Below are 15661 nucleotides of genomic sequence, written 5' to 3'. Positions count from 1 at the left end.
ATACCTTACACACCCTTAGTTAAGACAAAGATATTCAAAGGCTGCTTAGAATACCCATTTGACTAAAAGTATCACTTTTATTAAATAAGGCATTCAGGTATGTATCATACCTTGTTGCAGCTGAGTAACTGAAGTGAGCATTTGACAAATTTTGAACTTGGCTGTTCTGAGATACATAATTTAGCATGTAGGTGTATTTAAAAGAATAAACTGTGGTTACCATCTCAGCCCTCTAGCTGCTGAAAACAGTAAAAGGATCAAAACCCCTCACAAAGTGATAGTAGCAATGACTATTTCTGTGCCGTTTTTGGTTGTACAGGCTTTTCCAAGCAAATGACTCAGAACACACTCAGGAATTTTATTTCTGAGATATATTGTGAACCCTCTGTAACTTGTAATTCAGCTACACCTGCTCGATTTCATGCAGGTAAGCATTCATTGCCTAAGCCCACATTTAAACACAAGGTTAAATAACAGCCTCTTTCTTTCCCTCTAATATTGCTTCACACTAATTCTGTAGTGGTTGAGCAATCTTACAAGACAATCTCGACAGTCTGAATGTCATGGCCACATGGGCATTGATTGTCCCTGCCCAGCCTAACCTGGGGCTCCCCCTGAGCCCTACCCATGGTCCAGGGCTGATTTCAGCCCAGCCCAGGCCCTCAGTCCCTCACTGAGCCATTCTGCGGATGTGCTGCTGTGTTCTGCCCGCCTCTGTCTTACTCCGTGGCTAAATTTTGGACCCACCTTGCCTCTCACTTCTCTCCAGCCCTGCCTCACAAGTACTCCTGGCTCAGAAATAAAACTGAGGAGAGGGGTTTTCTCCCTTGACCTTGCAGCAGGCCACCGCCGGGCAGGCGCCGGCGTTACTGCTCCCGCTACAGGGATGCTCCCGGGAAAGGGGGCGGGCGGACCCCTGCTCCCCCGGGCTACGCGGAGGCAGCGCGGGGGCGGGACGCGCCTCGCCCTCGTGGGGAGCAGCTATCCTCTTCTCCGACGGCCGAGGACGTGTCAGGGCGTGCCCCCCTCCCTTTCCTCTTTTTCCTCGATTACCCAATGTGACGCTGACTGCTGCCTGCCTCACCCGTGCGATGCAGCCGCCCCTCCAAGCCTGTTATCGTGAGCGCAGAGATATCGCGGCTGGGGGAGCGGGGGGAAGGGGTCCCTCCTGCCCTCCCTCCCTCCCCTCCCCCAGCTGCGGCAGGGCGCAGCCAGCCCCGCACCGCGCCTCAGGAGGGTGGGATGCTGCATCGGGGCAGGTGTGGCATGGAGAGCTCTGCGCCCCGGCGGCTGCAGAGCGAGGGTTAAACCACCGGGAAAACGAGGAGATACTAAGGAGAACTAGGAAAATAAAACTCTGTAAAATAAAAATATGAGGAAAAGACTGGCTTGCGAACGCTTTCACGAAAATACAGGGCATTATTCCTGCCCGGTGAACCCGTGCTCCTCCTTCCCTCCCTCCCTTCCTTCATGCCCGGGGCTTTTGTGTGACCGCGGGGGGACAACGGGGGCTCCCGCCTCGCTGTCCTGTCGTCCCCGAGCCTCTCCTGTGGCGTCTCGGACCAGCTCCCCGCCCCGGCAGCGGCTGGGTGGATGCTCGGCACAACTACAGGTTGCAGGGTGCGGTGTGTGAAACACAAACTCAAATGCATTTTATTGCCCGATAGTTTTCCTTCATGGGAAATGTCCGGGAAGCGTGACTCCTCTCACCGCACATCACACCGCACATCACGGCCCTCAGAAGAACACCCTGGCCGCCGCGCCTTCCCTCTCCACATGCCCTGCTCTCTTTTCGCTCCCATATACATCGAAAATGCAAACCGGACTTAACCTTATCACGAGCCTACTATGCGTCTCTCACTCGGTCCTTGTTCCCAGATAAATAGGAAATAGCTTCCATTGTTCTCGCTGAAAGATGGTGCTGCTGGCTTTGAAGCCCAGGCGTAGCCGGATCGCGCCCCTGAGCCAGAGGTTCCCCCAAGACGTGCCGCCACCGCGGTCCGCTCCCAGCGGCTCTGCTCACCGGCCTGCCCGGGCTGCAGGGCCCCGGGGCCGGTCACCCGGCGGAACCAGAGCCCGGCCCGGGCCAGCCCCGCCGCCCCTGCCCGGCCGCCTCTCGGGAGCAGAGGGCGCCCCAGCCCCGCGCATCGCCCGCCGCAGCCGGGCTCTTGCAGCGTGGAGCGGGCGCGGAGCGACGAGCAGGGCGCACCCGGCCCGCGCCGCAGCCAGCTTTTAAAAAGAGGGCGGTGGGAAAGTGCGGGCAGCACCCTCGGTTGTGCTGTGGCGGCCCCAGGGATGCTTTGGAACAGGGGGAGGGCTGGAGGGATACCAGTCCTGAAGCCCCAGCGACGTTCAGGCCAGCTCTTCACCTGCAGGAGCGCCCGGGGGAGATCCATTCTCCTGAGAAATGTGTTGCTTTCCTCTATTTTGCTGCCTTTGTGTTTAACGGGCAGACCCTCTCCTTAAGCGTGCCAACAGCATCCACGCCCGGGATTTTTTAGGCTCTTCCGCCCGTGCCGCCCCTCTCCGCCGTGCAAGCGTCTTTCCCGCTCCCCGAGAGGGCTGCAGGTGTAGGCAGGCTTGCCCGCTCCCTCCGCCGCGCAGCATCCCAGCTCCGCCGGGGACGGACCCTCCGCCCCATGGTGCACAGCCGCACCCGCCGCGGTTCGGGCGCGGAGGGTGGCGGAGAGCCCCGCGCCTCGGCGTGCGGCCCCGCGCCGTGCCCGCTCTCCTCGGGGCAGGGAGGTTGGCCGCTCCCTTCCCTTTTTTTGAGGGGTGGGGGAGTGAGGGGGTAATGCTGCAAGGTGCGTTCGCGGACCCGCGATCCAGCCCCCCCGCCGCCTGCACGGCTGATATTTAAACCTGGGGTCCGTGCGCCCCCTAAGCGCGAGCGCCGCGCAGCGCATCCCCCTCCCCGCGAGCCCGGAAAATAAATAAATAAGTGCGTGTGGCTTTTGAACTGCCCACAGACTGTCACAGGGAAGGGGGGAGGGAGGGAAAGAGGGAGGGGGAGAGAGTGAGAAATGCAGAGGCAGCAGCCGCGGTAGCGGCGGCAGTGCTCCAGCAGGCACTAGGCACTTCAGTCCCGGCGAGCGAGCGGGCGAGAGCCACCGCGCTCCGAGCGAGGCGAGGGGGCTCTGGGCTACCTGGGACTCTCTTTGTGACACCCCAGCACACAAACACACCGTCAGGGACAGAGGAAAAACATATAAAGGTAAGACGCGGTGTGTCTCATTTATGCCATTAACACAGCCGCCCGCGAGAGCTTTGCCATTTCTATAATTTTCCCTCTTTCCGTTGTGTCTCGATTGTGGGGAGAGGAGATGTGCGTGTGAATCGGTAACAGTCGAGAGAGAGGAGCAGCCCGGGAGGCGCCTGCCCGGGCACATTTTAGGGATATCACTGCGAGGAGCTCTATTCCTCGAGAGGGGACCACCTGGGAGCGGGATCGAGGCACACAACAGACCGAAGGCGATTTAAATGCCCGGGAAGGCTCTCTGGGGGAAGGGTGGGGGTAGCGGTGGGTGTGGTGGGAATAACAGCGGTTTATGCACAATTTCTTTTCGGTGCTTTTAGCCTGTTTCCAAAGAGAGTCTGCTTAAATAACAATAATAATTTTTTAAAAAAGAAAAAAAAAAGAACAAAAAAGAAAAAAAAAAAAGGAAGATGCCCCAAGCTCTCCATGAAAGGAAGCGCTGGGAGAAGAGCACGCACGGCGCCAGGAAGATGGCAGGGCGGCTGGGCGGGGGGCTCGTCGGGGCGGGGGGGGCGTCGGGGCGGGCGAGGCGCGGGGAAGCGGCGCGTGCCCATTGTGGCCGGCGAGAACGCGATTGTCCCCGGCGCGGGAGCGGCGCTGCCTCCGCGGTCACGCGTGCGCGTGGACGCGCCGGCGGGTTTGAAGCGCCGCTCCCGGCGGGGCAGCACACGCCGGGGCTCGGGGGGCTCGCCTGCCCGAGCAGGGGCTACGGACCCGCCGGCAAACACGAGAGGGACCGCCGCTGCCGCCCGCCGCGCTACGCCCCGATACGCCTATGCTATGAATATTCACCGACTGCCGCCCCCCGCTTCTCACAGGTCCCCATCAACCCTCCGGCTTTCCGTTTTCCCCCCACCAAAGCAAGCTACACCTCCCCTCGACCTTTCTTTTTCTTTCCCCTCTCGACCCGCCGTGTCGCCTCTCCCCCACGCACACGCGTGTCTTTCAAACGCGGCTCCCGCAGGGCGCTTTCCCCGCGCCTCAGCTGGGCGTGGCGGCTCACGCGGGAGAAGGGGGGGCGGACACACGCACACCCCCGGGACACCCCCGCCCTCCTGCCACGCCGGGTGGGCGCCGTGCGGGGGGATGCGGAGCAGAGGGGGGGATGCGAGACTGCGGGAGGATGCGGAGTGGAGGGAGGATGCAGAGCAAAGGGGGGATGCGGGGTGACGGGGGGTTGCGGAGTGGAGTGGGATGCGGAGCAAAGGGCGGATGCGGAGCGGAGGGGGATGCGGAGCGGAGGGGGATGAGGAGTGGAGGGGGATGCGGAGCAAAGGGCGGATGCGGAGCGGAGGGGGATGCGGAGCGGAGGGGGATGCAGGGAGCTCCGCCGCCCTGCCCGCGCCTTTGTCTGTGCCCGGCGCATGCGCGGAGGCGGCGGCGGGGTTGGGGCCGGCGGCGGAACAAAGGCTCCGCGCTGCGCTGCGACCCCCGGGCGCTTCCCCCCGCCCGCCCTCCGCCAGCCCCGGCTGCTTCATCGGGGTGACCCAGCAGTACCCCGGCACCCTTCCTGCCCCGCGCTGCGCCCGGCTTAGCTTTGGCGCCTGCTACTGTGCGCGATGGCGGAGCGGACCCGGTGCCCCCCCGCCCGCGCCCCCCCCTCACCTCACCGGGACAATATTTGGCATTTAGGAAGGGGAAAAGGCCGGCCCTGCTGCCCGCCCCCTCCCCGCCCGCAGCGGGTTTCGGTCGGCGGCAGGCGAGCGGCCGCGGATGCCCCCAGAGCTCCCCCGGCCCCGCTCCTCTGAGCGGCCTTGGGGGGGCAGGAGACGGGGGGCAGGGGGTCCGTCTGCAGCAGCGCGGGGTCGTTCGTGGGCCCCTTTGAGCAAAGAGGGCGAAGCGGGTGCGGCGTACGTGCCGCAGTAGGAGCCCCGCGGAGCAGCCACGCCGCAGGGACGTGCTCCCTGCCGGGCTCCGTCTGGGAGAAACACGCGTGCTCTGCCTGCCCGGGCGGGCGGTATCCTGGAGCATCTCCCTCTGTCGAGGGGAAACAATCTATCAAGAGGAAGATTGTGTGCGTGCGTGTTAGTGCGACATCTTGAAATCTCTTTTGTTCGAATTGTTGCGTCTCGATGCTGGCATTGGTGCCGGTTCCTTCTTCGCTACTTTTCTTTCCCGACTCTTGTCCAAAATTCGGATATCTATTTCTCTTTAGAGGGAGCATGCTTAAGCCTGTTTGAAATGGATAATTTTGTAAACTAATGGCAGTTTCTGAAGAGAAGACAACTGGTGTGTTTGTCAGGCTGGAGTTAAAGCTGACAAAAGAATATTGCCAGTGGGCTCCTAAACAGGCGATGGCAGTGGATTTTGTTGCTTCCCCTCGAGGGTGATGAACATTCACTAGAAAACATACACCCCAAGGCCCCTTGCATAGCAATTACTTGGTATTTCCAGTGTTTCCAATTAAGGTCTCTTCTGAAGAAGCCATCAGAACCCTAAAGTCTGTCTAAATGTCCCCTCTCTGCTTGCCAGATGCTTGCCAGGCACCACCTAGACTGGTGGCCAGGCTTCAAACACTGAGGGTTTTTTCCCTGTGTAGATGTTCCCCATTAAGAAGGGAGAATGTGGGGTGGGAGTGCCATACTGAGGGAGGATGCGGCATCTGCTGCTACTGCCCTCTCCAGGGGAGATACCTTGTCCCGCACAACCCTTTTGTATTCAGGGTGTTTCTGAGAATTTTGGGCAACCTTTAGGGGTGAGGGAAAAAGAAGAAGCAAGGACATGGCCAGAGATTTTTGCACTTGCTGTCTACTCATTGTCTCACAGAACTTCACGTGAGGGAGAAGCTTTGTTTTGTGATCTCCCTTGCTACTGGATTGTATGCAGTGAGTATTTTCTTTTTGTCTGGCTGTTTCAGTTTAGCCAGGGAGCACCAACTCTGATCTGTGGGCAGAATAAACGCAAAACGTTGGGAAATCCATGGTGGCTCTGTCTGTTCTTGTATATTTCATGTATGAAATAGCTGATTGTGTAATACAGGGAAATTGTATGTAGCTGCCAAAATGCAATCATGCAGCAGTTTCTTCTGTTGATTTGAATCTCTGAGTATATCATATCCAGTTAAAATTAACATTGAAAGGGTAAAACTGGTAAAATCACTGTTCAAGTTATTGCTTGAAGCAATGATCAGGTGAATTTTTTTTCTCTCCCCCCGCTACCGCTTCCATGCTTCTTTGCATTTGAAATGCAACGCCCTCTGAAGCAACATGGTGATACAAGGTTGATTTATTTCAGAAAGTGGCATACCTTTGGAGCATACCCTTACCCTGAGACTACAGCGTATGCAACCTCCATAATTTCTGAACCATATCTAGATCTGTTTCTAGTCCTTAAGTATTTGTGGTTTGATCTTTCAAAATTAAGTCTGTGGAATAAATTGTATTTTCCAAGTGAAGCTTCTTCTGTTCCTGCTGTGTTCCATGTGTGCCCCATGCAGTGAACCATGAAGTCCTTCAGCAGAACCTCCTGTGTACACAACGGCTTCTGTCTGAACAATGCTAAATTCTTACCTTGTGCCGGCACCCACCCATGGCCCGATGGCATGCACTGAGGGACAAAAGCGGGTTGCAGGGTAGAAACAGGCCTGCCCATGAAATCTTGGGAGAATTCTGTGGCTACATTTTCAGACACTCAGCTACCATTGAGCTAGTAATTATTTGGAGATCTGCCATGGACAGCTGATCTTGCACTTATTTTGAAAACAAGAATTTTGGAGGTTTTTTGTTTGTTTGTTTTTGTTTTTTTGTTTTTTTTTGGTGTGATCTGTATGAAGAGTATTCTGCAGTCATTTGTACAGATTTGCGCACAAATCCCAGGTCTTGATTTAGGTGAGTAGGTGTAAGCATAGTGTCCATGGGTGCAATGTAAATTTAATGGTTCAAATTGGAGTTCTTCAAGTAAGAAAAGTGGATACTCTTCAAATATCTAATGAAGAGTATAATAATCAACTAACATTCAAGGCCTTACCTTCATTCATGCAAGGGTAGTAAAGGCAGGCCATTTTGAGGTATACTACAGAAGTATGGAGACCGATTTTTAACTAAAGAAAGATACTTAGGAATGACTTGGGTTGCTGCTTCTGTGCCAATCAGGAATGAAGAGAATGAGGTAACAACTAGAGAAATCAAAGAAATTCCTGAAAGCGTTATAGACTTGATAATAGAAACCATATGCAGCATAATGGGGGTTTCATGCATTAGTAGGAAATGCTTTCAAGATTAAAAAAATATGCAGGGGGAAGAAGGGGGGAAACCTCATGCAGAATGGAAAGGACTTTGAAGTCTTCCTTACAATATCTTGTGTCTCACAGTTCTCTTCCCTAAAAGCGTGAAGCTTCTTACTTCAAGATGGAGAAATGTGGTTAATATAAAAATGTATCTATTGGTTATTTGGTATGAAAATTCATAAGTTTAAAATAAAAATAGATTGAGAGCAATGTGATTCCTCAAACATGAAAGATTCCTGACTTGCCAGAATATGAAAATAAATCCTTTGACTTTCTTCTGCACACCAGTAAATGTAAAGAGATACTGATTTGTAACACATGTGGAATGGTCAGGTTTTGCCTGGGAGCAAGATGTGTAGTAATTCCCTCTTAAGTACGGTTAATGAAATTTAACTCTGAGGAAACAGTTTTATTAATAAAAACCTTCTGTCTCAGGATATATATCATACACTGATCTCTTTTGATGTGTTTGCTATTGTCTTCTGCAGAATAAGAATGAAGTAGTCTGTATAGTTGCCTGACTTGTTGGGTGTAGACTGCCAAGTACCCCACCAGTGCAGTACTGTTGGGAAAGCCACATGCTTTTTAGTCACATGTTGCATAGTTTAGATTTTAGCCTGGTAAGTGGTGCCACATATGATTATGATCTGCTGATCCAGGGATTTTATTTTTTAACCTTTAGGAATTTGAACTTCTTTTCAAAAGATTTTATTTCATGTGCACTGCCCTAGCAGTTGTTCAGAGCAGCATGACCTGGTACTTCATGTGAACTGTAGGAATGATGGCAGGAGCTTCATTTTGATTAGAGACTTACTGTCCTTACAGAGGATACAACACCGAATCTGTAAAAAGACTGGGCCTTAGCCACCTACCTACCTTTTGCTACTTGATGGATAATGTCATGGTGGTGATTGTAATACTACTGATGCCTTGGCAGTGTTGGATGTGAATGCAGTGTTGAAGCATAACCTTTTCCTACAGGCAAAAACCTAGTAGTTATAATGACAAAGTTTCTCAAGGATTAATTTTAATGACAGAAATCTATGCCATCATGACTTTGCATGACAAATGCAAGCTAGATCTGTACAAGTAGTAAAATCAGGGGGCTGCTGGCTATCTCCTGTTTCAGTAGTCTTTAAATACTCAGTGGGATGTAGAACATATAACCCCTGCAGAAGGACAGAGCCTGGTTATAGTTTTTGAACTTATTTTCTGCTGTTACTGTTTTCCTTGTGTGATTGGTCGGTGATGGAGGGACTCGTATTCAAAATTAGGTCTTGACGTGATTAACTATTTTAGGATGAAGTAGATGGTCACATAGCGGGATCCTGTAGATGTGCATCTGCTAGAGAAATTTAAGATGATTGCTGAACTATGGAGAAGAAATAGAGCAAAGTTAGAAAAAACAGAGAATGGACCAACAATGATAGAACTGATGCAGGTTTCTCTCATCTTCCTACCTTAGAAAAACACATGCAAAACGTGCACAAATCGGGATGCAGAAAACAGTGAAAACCCAACTGCAAACATAAGCAACATGGAAGAGTTACACCATGAGAAATGCTTTGGTACGTGTTTGTCCGAGATAGACTGGAGCCAGAGAATTGCTACATCAGCTTCCTGTAATCATCCTTCCTCAAGGCAGTGAAGCGCGTCATTAGCGGAGAACAAAAACAAAAACAAAAACAGGCTAGAGGTGGTATAAAACTAAGAGTCTGGAAAAGGACAGGGTGAAACCTGTCACTACTAGATGAGGTGTTCAGATTATTTCTGCATTTCCCTTTCACACGCTAAGTTTCCAGTAACGCAAAGTTGCTGTATTTTGGCCAGTGCTGGTAAGTGCATGATTGACTTCTGCTGCTAATTGTGCTGAGCTGGTGAGAGGAGGCAAATTCAGTGAGGTCTGGCGTGGTGAAAACAGTTCTTCTGGGTTTCTTGCTGTCACCAGAAAAACTGAGGCAAATGGGGAGATGTGCTACCTGCTGTAACAAACGTGTTTCCTTACCAGATGTGCTGAGGGAGTGGGGCTCATTTTCCTCCAGCAGCATCACTCAGCCCTGCATGTAAACCCTGCACCAGTGAATATATAGTCCGCACTGGGAATAGCTGGTGTCACTGAAGAGAGGGTGAAAGATGTGTGTTGGCTATTGCTTTTCTTTTCAGATCTACAAGCCATGTGAAGCAAGGGAGACAGAAGTTCTCCAGAGCATAAAATTCAAAATCAGGCTAGATTTTCCAGGCTCTTCCATTCCACGCTTTGCTTGAGATGTAGGAGAGTACTGTTGGTTTTTAACTTTATTTCACTTGGAGCTTTCACTAGGAGCATGTGAGACGTCTGTAGGGTACCTGAGTGCTCAGAATAGCCCCTAGGCCTGTAATTCAAATGCTTAAATTAGCAGAATAAAGCAAATGTGGAAATATGGAAACCCTTTCCGTGTTTGCAGTCCACACCTGCTCTATGTAACTCCAGCAATCACAGCTAAGAGCTTTCTATGTAAGATGTAGGATGTGAGAGTTCAAGGAGAGTGACAAGTTGTCCTGGAAAATATTTTTTTTCTGAAGGATCTGGTATTACTCACAGGAAAGAATTTTAGTAAGAGGGATTTATCCATTCTCTGCTCCTGTATGCTGTTCCCTTTTCTCATTTCCTACCCTCTGAGATCTTCATCTGGAAAAAAGCCATCCTACGGTGAAGAGGTATCAGCAGAAACCTTTTAAGCTGCTTGTAGCCATCTGATGTTCCACCAGTATTGTGCATTTCAATGATTTATTCAGTGCTAGTTTCCCTAGTGTTATCTAGAGGAACATTTGGCTTTCTGCATAGTGGCCCATGCTTTCCATCCAGTCGTCTTGAACGGATGACATTACCTTAATGAATAATACTTTTAGAGCCAAGCAAAGTCAGAGCTGCCATGTGCGCTGAAATATGATAGTTCACCGGAGTGCACTCTTTTCCTGTTCGTGTAACAGTGAGTAGAAGCCTCAACAGAGCTCGAGAAAACTAGTATTACAGTATTTTTTTATAAGCACTAAAATGACTATCAGGTCACTGAAAGTTCAGCTGTCATCCTCTTCTGTGGATGAGTCAGTGACTGACAGATTCATGAAGAAATTATTGGTGCTGCTAGCAATAGGAATATGGCACTCCTTATGGTGTCTCATTCCTGACTGAACAACACACTGTAGTGACAATCCAGTAGGGCACAATGTATTGAAAGTGGCCTTCAGTGCTGAGGTACCTCCTGTTACCAAGGGTTCAAACTGGACTGCAAATCACCTACAGGTGTTCCTGCAAACATCTCTTGGAACGTCACTGGTACCAAGACATTATGGAGAAGAGCAAACATATCAGTTAATAGATGATAAGTGCTTGAAGCAGGGTGAATATTGTGTCTTTAAATACTTGCCTTGTCTGTTCTGAGATATATGGAGAATGGTGTTGAGGGAAATGAGCTGGCGTTTCATGCTCTCCCACAGCCATTGACCCTGTGAGGAACATCCGAGTGCTTCATCTAAAACACAGAGGTGATAGAGAATGAAGGAAATTCTGCACTGACAGATTTGTGGTTCAGGAAAAAAAGTCTGTCCAGGAGTTTTCTGTGGAACAATGACAGTAAATTTACAGGCTGAGAATAGAAATATTTATCTCAGCAGCTTTTATTTCCTTTCTACTTAAAAAAAAAGTTCTTTGGCACATTTTCTCCTGGCTGAAGAAACTATTTCAAATGCTTCTTGTTAGAAACTGTATTCTAACCTGTTGGGATATACCATATTTTCTTGGTCCATATTTGTACATGTGTCCCATTAAAAAAAATTTGTTGTTTTCAAACTAATTTTTCATCTAGCTTTGGCTCTATACCCTTCCTTGCCATGTTCCTGTAGCTTACTTATCTGTATTTAAATTAAATTATCATGGTAGCTATGTTGCCATTTCTCTTACTTGACCTTTCTAGAAGTCCATATTTTCAGCCATGAACTAACATAGCCTATGTCAGGGAACACCTTGATAATCACACAGTAACATGCAATGTGTGCATTAGCAGACATGCAGAACACAGGAAGATCTATGGCATCAGCTTGATTGCATGCTGGCATTCATATACTGAGTACAGAACCACTTCTTGTAAAACTTTAAACTCTATAACTAATGCTACTAGACCCCAATGGTTTGCATGCATATGGCTCCCAAATCTAGATGTTCACTGAAGTGAGATCATATCAACATGAGAACTTGGTCTTAAACAAAGTTTCGTGCAAATCCTGTAACAATATGGAAAGCTTGGAGCTCTGCTAGCTGAAAGCATTCAACAGTTTTAAACTTCTTACCAGTTGAAGAAATATTAATGTGATTTCATCTGCTGACTGAAAGCGGAGAGAATTTTTCCTTTTTACACATTGTTTTAGTTTTAAGCAAAAGTGGCTCTTGACTAAATGAAAAAAATCCACCAGCAAACCCAAACCTTCTGTGATAGCTTGAATTGTCAGTCTTATTTTCAAGAAGAACTAGATTTGTTTGATTCCTGTAGAAAATTAAATTGCTGCAAGCTCATAATTAAACTGCATTAGTGAGTTGAAAAACCATCCAGATCACAGTTTTAGGGGAAACATTTGCTATTATAAAAGACAAAGCTTGTCTGTCAAGCTGTGGCTGTGCTGGGTTGCATATTGCATAAAGGCCAGTAGCTGTCATAGTCATACTGGCCTGAGTTTCTTTTACAGAGAACCCTTCTTTGGATCCACTTCTAACTGCTCTAGATTTTAATTGTGTCTAACTAAAGCATAACATCCATAAATGATGGAGATGACAACATGATGGCTGTGGACATGGAGTATGATGCCGTCAAGGTGAGGACCGTGTTCAGGCCAAGTGAGTTCATGATGACAGATATATATGCCTTTTATTCTGAAGGACAAGTTTGTAGCTACAGAGTGAAGACACCAAATAGCCTTTGGTTGCTGTAGAGGGTCCCCAGGTAGGGGACGAGGGAATTGAAGAGTATTGATTTAGATCCTCTGCTGTACATTGTGCTCCCAAAAAAACCCTCAAAGGACATTATTTTCATTGGAATTACAGCTAGTCATCTCAGGTAATTGACTCCTTACACAGAGAAAACTTACAGTGCTGATAGAACCAAAATAATAGATAAATATAAGGTTGTTCACAGCCTGACCTCCCCCCACAAGCCCTTTCAAGTTCTGAATACTAATGTTGGTTCCATGAACGCAGAAGTTTTGTGCATTGGAATGGAAAACCACGGTCCTCCCTAGTCCCGAACTTCCTTTTCAACACCCTTAGAATTTGACTGTGGGTCTGCTGCCTGGTCCTCAGCATTTTAGGGGTTTTTTTTTTAAGCTTCAGGTTCCTGGCTTGAATCTCTTGCCTGTCTCACCCTGCTGTCTCTGGAAACCTCACCTCTGAGCAGTCTTAGGGATTCCTCCTGGGAAGGAGCTCCTCTGGTCTTCTTAAAGCAAACAAATAAAATCAGACTGTCCAAGAGAGCTTTCTGGGCTGTCTTGCAAAACCAGTGGCTTTGGTGAGTTTGCATCTGCGGTTGGAAGTGTCAGTCCATCCTCTGCTGCACTAGTGATGTTCCTTGACTCCCTTCTCTGGAAAGAAGACCAAATAGCTAATTTAATTATTACAAATGCCCTGTTTTATCTTAATTAACCTAGCCATATGATCCTGGTTCCCCGATCTAATTAGCTAGGGAGATAGTTAAATATAACTTCATGTAGCTAGGCACATTTAGCTATTTGTGGTTAAATCTGCTCACAGTTCCTAAGAGACTGTATTTCAAAGTTACAGAGTCACAGCCAGGAATACCTTCATATGAAATAAAAAATACAGAGAGTTCGTCTTAACTAACACAGTGGAATATTTTTTTATGCTAGCAATACACCTTGCAGCTTACAATCACATTAAAGCCTTTCATGGAAACAAGGAGTCATCTTTCTGTGTTCTGTCACTAAGGACTAGCAAGTAACTGAGTTGTACACAAGCAATGGGGTTTCCACTGTTGTTCAGGTGGATAACTTTGGACTGTATGAGGAAAATAGTTGCTCTTTGCTCTGTAACAGATGACAGGTGGTCAGTAAGCTGAGTTAAAATAATTTAAATAATTTTTAATGAATAAATCATAGTAAAAATTCTTTGTCTGTGGAATAATTTCTAATAAAGACAGTATGTGGTAGTTGTTGGGAATATGTGGTCAGAATTACCATAAAGAAGATCTTGTTGACGAGAAAGGGAAAACAAGGATAACAGAGGTCCATTCCATAGTTAAGTGTTTAGAACAAGAATAGAATAAATTGCCTTTTAACTATGCTAAAGTGGACATCGAAGAATTCCCTTTTATGTATTGTGCTTTGAACAGTTGAAGATACTACTTGCATGGGTCATATGCCACATAAAAGAGAGCCACCATTCAAGTGGATGCACATGTAAACAGTAAGAGTGATCAAACAGGACCTATGAAAGGGAGAAATGAACACATTGGTTTTGTGCAGTGTAAAGAAGCAAATGATTATTTTAAAACTAGGTAAGAAATAACCATTGGGAGATTACTTAAATGTGACTCATTTTGCCTTGGGGCAAGAAGAGGAAATATCTCAACTTCTCTTGAGGTATCTTTCAGTCTTGTGGTTTGTGTGATCAGGGACATGGGGAACATTTGGAGTGAGCTAGTTCTTGAGTGCAGAGAAGTAAGTTTAGTTGAAACAAAATCCTTCCTGATTTATTGTGTACTGATTTATTGGCAGTGTGTCTGAGCTCTGTTAATATTGAGATCCAAAGATGAACCCACTGCTAAGATGCTTTATGGACATGGTGTATGCTAGAAATAAATACACAAATAAGGCTTTTCTAGACCTGGCAAGAGGCTATTCAATTTATTGATGCTGAATAGCATAGGTTGTTAAATGGAGATTTCTCATAGTAATTTTGATGGAATTCTTTAAATGGGCTGTAAGTTTGAAGCTATTCTTCACATTGGGGCTGATGTGCAAGAAGGGGAGTAAAGCTTACAAAAATGATTGAGGCTTTTCAGTTCCTAAGTTTTATTTCAAGACAGTGATAAGTAATCCTGTGTGTATGTTTGAAAATTTTACTCTTCAAGCCAGAATGAAATTTTGTGACTGCATCTGAGAACAGTTTTGTACTTCTGATTGATACGACACTAGGATATCTTTTGTTACTTAATCTATAGGCTGCAAAAACATTTGCTGGGTTGTTCCACAGATGAGCGGAGAAGGCTATACTCATGTTTTTAACACATGGTGGCTGAAACTTAATGGTATAATAACAATAGCTTGGAAGGTGATATAAATTAGGCTAATTTCTAAAGAAATCCTTGGTGTATTCATAAATGGTTTTGAATAAACATAATGTTTAGCTCAACAAATGTCTTTGTGCAATCTATCTTTTGTGTGCAGGTGGGCCATTGAAATTCCTGGTTCAATACCAGGGGCTATCCATGCTACTTTGGACTATGCGCTTGAAATCAATCAATCAATCAATCAATGTTTTCCTACCTGAGGGCAACCTAAGAGGTATTTAGTTTCCATATGTGCTTACTGGAAATAGTGTTGTGCTTTCAAGAAGCACTTGCAGATTTTGCCTGTGTTTTTCTGTTTTAATGTACCAGATTCTTGGCTAGTTGCCCATATCTTGGTATTATTAGAGGTGAGGGAATGCTCACCTTCATTTAGCAGCTAATTGTTAGATTATTCAGAAACGTATGGATGTCAAGTTGTGCACAGCAGTGTGTTGGCATTTTTTAAAGTGATCCTTTCCAAGAGGGAGGCATGTTTATCAGCAGAAATAGAGTGGTGGGCTTGATTCTGGTTTTATTCATGTTGATCAGTGAGTATCAGGTTTGAATTTACTTGAGTTGCACTAATAAAGTCAGAGCTGTGAGCCACTAGAATTTCACTGTAATTTGAATGGTTGAGTGGGCAGCAATGATTGGGATTGCTGTTCAGGTATATATATATATAAATATATAAAACTCTGCTTGTGGTTGCAATCATAATACAAAAGCCTTTACCAGAACATTAAATCCCAGTGTTCTGTCATCTGTATGCTTTTCTTCCTGTGTTTCTCCTTGCTTCTTTGAGAAACCAGTGGTAGGTTAATTTGAATAGTATCGATGTTGAAGGCGAGTTTTTTACTGCCTGAAGAG

The 15661-nt window shown here is 47.5% G+C and overlaps 1 protein-coding gene across 1 annotated transcript in view; it reads left to right on the top strand.

The window, feature by feature from the left end:
• The first annotated feature begins 2988 nt into the window (after positions 1–2988).
• BASP1 (brain abundant membrane attached signal protein 1) overlaps positions 2989–15661 on the top strand; it is a 51378-nt gene continuing 38705 nt past the window's right edge. Inside the window, exon 1 of the mRNA XM_048311486.1 lies at positions 2989–3214. The gene's annotated coding sequence lies outside the window, so the exon portion shown is untranslated. The remainder of the gene's footprint in view (positions 3215–15661) is intronic.

The sequence above is a fragment of the Corvus hawaiiensis genome, chromosome 1 (genome assembly GCF_020740725.1).
Source record: "Corvus hawaiiensis isolate bCorHaw1 chromosome 1, bCorHaw1.pri.cur, whole genome shotgun sequence".
Classification (NCBI taxonomy): domain Eukaryota; kingdom Metazoa; phylum Chordata; class Aves; order Passeriformes; family Corvidae; genus Corvus; species Corvus hawaiiensis.
This window is presented reverse-complemented; position numbering and strand designations above follow the sequence as displayed.